The sequence below is a fragment of the Falco cherrug genome, chromosome 14 (genome assembly GCF_023634085.1).
Source record: "Falco cherrug isolate bFalChe1 chromosome 14, bFalChe1.pri, whole genome shotgun sequence".
NCBI classification, from domain to species: Eukaryota; Metazoa; Chordata; class Aves; order Falconiformes; family Falconidae; genus Falco; species Falco cherrug.
Window position 1 is genome coordinate 2,651,876 of NC_073710.1, and position 5,631 is coordinate 2,657,506.

A 5,631-nucleotide genomic window follows, 5' to 3' on the forward strand; every position below is an offset into this window, starting at 1 on the left:
GGGAATAGCAGCATCGTTGCACCCCAGGCGCAGGAGCATGATTTGGCTCTGCCAAATACTGATGTCCCAGAGGAGTCAGCACAGACGCTCAGGAGCCACCAGCAAAGCATCTCTTTGCACATGACCTGAAATTCAGGGATTTCTCTTGGACTCCTTTAGGGGAAAAAGGAACTGAGCGCTCACGTCTGGTTCCCTAGCAACACTGCTGTTTCTAATTCCTGATTTATTTTTTTTTTCTTTTGAGGGGATCCTTCACGTGTTGTGCTCTGGGCCAGAAACGCACCATCCCCCGCATGAGGGAGAACCTGGGCAGGCAGTGAGTGCCCGCGCGTCCATGGCATGGGCAGGGGCAGGCAGCGCTTGCAGGTGAGCATCAGTGCAGCGGGTACCGAGGCACGCAGCCCTCCTGCAACCCAAACCGCCTGGATTTCAAAACAAATTGCACTTGTGAGAGCGTGTAACCATGGGGAAGCACGTGCCGGTGCCCTTCCCAGCCCCGCGGGTGCTGATGTCAAGCCAAAACACAGGCACAATGGTGGTGGTGGATGGAGCACCCTGCTCCTCACAACTAATGGGTGATTTTCCGTGCGCACAGGAGGAGTTATTCAGTAAATCAGCCCTGAACACCTCAGAGATTACTGCGAGTAAAAACAATTATGTGCTTAAACAAGGAGGGCGAGAATTTTAAAGGCATATTTAAAGTTCTTTCAATGTGTGCTGCTGCTTGGAGGTGGGTTTTCTTTGCACTGGTGGGGCAGAAATACGTGTCATTGCTGGTTAGGGTGGCTTTTTGCTGGAAACGGTTTCAGGCTTTGTGGGTTTGGGTCATGTAGGGTGAATGCTTTCCATGGGGAAAATAAACAAAGCTCTGCTGAGGACAAATGCTTTTGGGGTCCTTTAGGTCAAACATTAGGAAAATTCTCCCAATATTGTTCAGAAGGGAAAACTGCAAGAAACAGAAGATTCCAGGGCTTTTCAGTGTGGTACGCACCCAAAAACCCAGGGATGCGCCCCGCTTGCTGGGCAGGGAGAGGAGATGGACCCATCTCCCTGGGATTTCTGCCAAGAGGTTTTGGGGGTCTCCAACCCCACTGCATTCACCAGCACCACTCTAAGTTGTCTGAAAGGTAAAATAAACCCCAAATCGGGGTGCAAACACGATATGCACAGGCTGCAAAACCCAACCCAGACATGTCAGTTTGGGACCGTTTTTCTGGTGGGGACCAAATGCTCCCAGGTCCCACCGGTGCAGCTGCATGGTAGGACGTGCCTTAGGGAAAAGCCCGGCTGCGTTTCACTGAACTCCTTTGCTTTTCTAGAGCTTTCATATTTTTTTCTAAGCAACATAATGGAATTTAATACAAAGCCATATCCGCACTGGAAATTTCTTTTGCAAGTAAAAGCCTGCCAAAATGTATGATTTATCTCTTTCAAATGTCTAAATATACATTTGCATGCAAATTTGTTACTTAAAATTATAAACTGAAATGTGCATTTCCCCTTTGCTGATGTTAGGAGTGTTTCCCTTAAGCCAGAAAGATTATCCCTATTATTTGACCGAAACGTGTAAGAATTTCATTGCCTATAGAATAAACGTTCCGGCTATTTAAGGCATCTTGAAAAAAAGCTCTCTATACTACTCTCTTGGCTTCGTTTCACAACAAATGCATCATTTCCGATGACTGGCGTGGAGCAGGAGCTGAATTTTAAGTGTGTCTAAATCCAGATGGTTTATTCCCGGCGCTGGTGCAGACACGGCCGGGTGAGCCGAGCGGAGCTGGCTGATCCTGGTGCCGGGGGTAGAGCCCAGCCACGGGACAGATCCTGCTCCTCCCAGTGACTCCTGGGCCTCCCAGCTCTGACTTTGCTCCTTTTCTTTGTGGTGGAGACCAGAAGGGCTGAGGCTGCCTGTCCCTTTGCCCCCTGCACCCACTCCCACACAGGGTGGCACAGCTTGGCACCCGCCTGTCCCCCTGCACACGTGATGAGGGTTCAGCCCTTGATGCCCATGTGCATTTCTATGTGATTTTATAAGCAATAAGCACCTAAAAAGCTTCTCCTTTTGGATTTAGCATACCAGAAGCTCCCATCATCTCTTTTTGCAAGCAAGGATGTCCCTGCCTGCGTGGCCCCACATCCCCACGCTGTTTTGGGTGCCCACAGGTGATGCTTAAGCTCACCGGCTGCCAAGCACCAGGTCCCTGCTCCAGGCTCTGAGCATCCTGCTGCTGTGGTTTACAGTTCAGCCCCTGTCTGTCCTAAAAATCTCTCATCACCTGGTATAAAACCATCCATCCCCTGCGGCATATCACCTGATCTCACCTGCCCTGTTCCCATCTACTCCTCCCAGACTCAGGATCAACCCCTTGGGAAAAGAAAATCCCCCCCCCCCAGGGCATCGCCATGCCATTCCACTGGTCCTAAGGGTGGTAGCTGGGTCTGCAGCAGCAGCACTAACTCCCACCTGGAGCTGTGCCAGGCAGCAAACACCAAAGGATGCTCCAGGTGTTAAGTACAGGACTGTTTTGATCCTTTCGTTGCAAGAAAATTGCTTTGACAATTTTCTTTCTCTTTTTTTTTTTTTTTTTTTGGTGTAAGCAAAGCTACGGTAATTACTGGGGGAAAAAAATTTTAAAATCAAATGTTAACATTTATGTGAAAAAGGTGTCATGATGATTAAATATTTCAACGGGTTGCTCTTTAGTAATGCAAAACTAATCAACTTCCAGATGATATTTAAAAAGCAGAGAACGGTGTACGGTTTAATATAATTTCAATAGGCCAGGGTTTAGAAGACAGCTAATTATAAAGAAATCCTTTTATGTTGTGTAAAACATCATTTTAAAGCAGATACTCACTACAAACACGGGGTTTCCTTGTTGATGGAGGTAGTTCGCTGAGTGCTGATTTATAATGTGGCTGTGGGTGTGGAGCAGCTCCCGGGATGTGCTGAGCTGATGGAGCTGCTTTGGGGGGGGAGACCTCCCCTCTCTGGGCTGGGGGCAGGGGCCGTTTTACCCTGCTGGGTGATCTGGCAGTGGAGTCGCACCAGGGCGATGGAGATGTGCCTGAGCCTGGTGCTGGGGCACGGCTCGGTGAGAAAAGGGCTGTTAAAGAACATTGGCGAAGCAGCTGCGTGGCGCAGCCTGCTGTACCCTGCCGGGCTGTATCCACATCCTCACCCCAGGCAGGAGCCTCCTGCCCCTGGGTTGCAAAACCCACCTATTTCCACAATATCCCAGCAAAACATCCCATGGGATGTGTTTTGACAGAGACATGGTGGGCCAGATCTGGCTGCATATGCCCCGTCGGGCTGGAGCCGGGCGCTTGGCTCTGCAGCCTGGGTGGGATGCTCGGGAGCTGACGCTGAGCAGCAGTGTGCAGGATGGTCCCCAGGTCCCCGCAGCCCCTCACAGGCAGCTCTGCCATGCTGGCAGAATGGGCAGCACCATCTCCTGGCAAAGAGCTCAGCCAGGGAGCACCCCGCAGACCCCTCAGCACCCCGGGGTCGGGGCAGGAGCCGGCTGAGCAAGGGGGTACCCCATGTCTGTGGGGTCACAGCCAAGGTCTCGCTCCTGTGGAGCCCACTCTGGCTCCAACAACAACCAAAATTAATCGGAGCCATAAGTAAGGCCTGCTCTGGGGCATCCCCTCCTTCCCCAGTGCTCCCCACCAGTCAGCAACTTCCACCAGCTTTTTCAGCTTTGCGGTTCCAGTTTTGCCTCCTGAGAGCGGCACAAAGCGCTGGGGACAGGTGGCAGGAGCAGCACCGAGTGAAAATGAATTAACCTGGAATTTCCCCCCTGAGGCTGGTGGGAAAATGCTCCCAAATGACCCCAAATATCAAATCAAAATGGGCATTGAAGGGGCTGGATGGGATCAGGACATTGCACATGGCAAGCACAGAAGCAGTGTGGCTTTGACTTGTTCCTTGAATTATAAATACTACAGAGTATATTTAGGCACACTCGGCTCTGCCAGCCTGATAAGCGTTGCAACACAGCGCGTCGGCGCGGGGCTGCTCCCCGGCAGCACGAGGAGGGATTTGTTCTGTGCTCTGGCATGTGAGATGGGGATCTGCCGAGCTGCCTGTGCTGCCCATCTCCCTGCCCTCAGCGGGGTGAGGATGCCTGGCCGGGCGCTGGCGGCACTGGCTCCCAGGGATGAAACCTGCGCCCTTCCCATGCAGTTACAGCACATGCATATTTCATGGCTGATAATGGGATTTTGCTGTCGATACCGCTCCCAGATTTCTTTCCACCCTGCTACGTTTTCAGGTTAAATAAATGTAAGTCTTCAGGATCCCTCCTCCAGCTCCGGGGAAAGGAGGTTTTCCGGGTGAGCTGGCCGTGTCCCGCAGTCGGTGGCCGGCACCGGCTGGGTTGCTCGGGCGCATCTGGTGTAAATTCCAACCCCGGCAAATCGCCTCTGTGAGCCCGCCCAGGGCTCCGAGTGCCGGCTGCAGCCTGGCCAGGTGTCATCACCCCATGGTTGTCCTCAACTCTGCTGGTGGCCTTTGGCTGCGAGGGACGGGGACAGGGATGGGGCATGCAGCCCCAGCATCGCCCAGGGCTCTGCGTGCAGGAGGGCACCCACTGGGCACCGCGAGCATCCCCTCCGGAGGGGTGGGAGAACAAATTTCTCCAAACACCCTCGCCACGGTCCCAATCTACTAATAGCCCAGTAATCCTCTTATGGGGCTCAGCCTGGGCTGCCCACAGGAGCCTTTGTGTAATGCTGGGGAGGAGAAACATGTTTTCACTGTGGCGATGAAGCGCTGGCACTTGCTGGGACAGAGACAGGGATGGGACCCAACGCTGCCCCGCACCTGTGGCTGCTCCCAGCACATCCCAGCTCCAGCCATGCCGGCCCTTGCCCTCGCAGCCTTTCGGGGAGCTCCCTCGCCAGGGCAGTTCCCTTTCGGGCATCCCTGCGCCTCGGCAGCCTATTTTGGGACCCGTAAGCAGCACACTGTGCCTCGGCTCTATTAATATCCTGCCCAGCCTCTCTGGGTGGTTAAGCTCCCGTTTAATGCTGGGGCAGCGCCAAGCAAGCCTCTGGGAGGATGAGGATGAAAATAAGGATGAGGATGGTCTGGCGGGTGAGGTTGCCAGCCCCGATGAAGCTTCAGGCTGTGTCCCAGCCCCTTTGGCCCCCGTGGGCCAGGTGGGGCTGGCTGGGTGCACGAGGTCCTGCCCGCTGCTCCCTGGCTCTCACCGCCGGGGGTACAGCATCCCACGGGATTAGGATTGATGATCTGGTGCAAGAGGACTGCACTAAGTTAACGTATATGTGACTTCTTCCTAAACCAGCTACTTTTCTCTGCAGGTAGAGGAAAATGAAGTCTAAAGCGACCTGGATTTTCTGACAGCGTCAGGCAGCAGTTTGGTGCCGTGTGCCAGCAGATGGAAAAGGGCCATTTTCCACCGTATCCCAAACGCTGGGGGTGGGTGACATCACCCACGAGGTGCAGGGTGACGCTTCCCCCAGTGATGCCAACACAGCCACGGCCATGTCCCAAGGCATGACCCTGGCATGTGGGCTCCTGGCCCCTAAAACCCAAACCCAGCCTGGCCCCTTACCCCAGGAGGCAGGAATTTGCCCTTTTTTTTATCTGCGAGACCTTGCAAG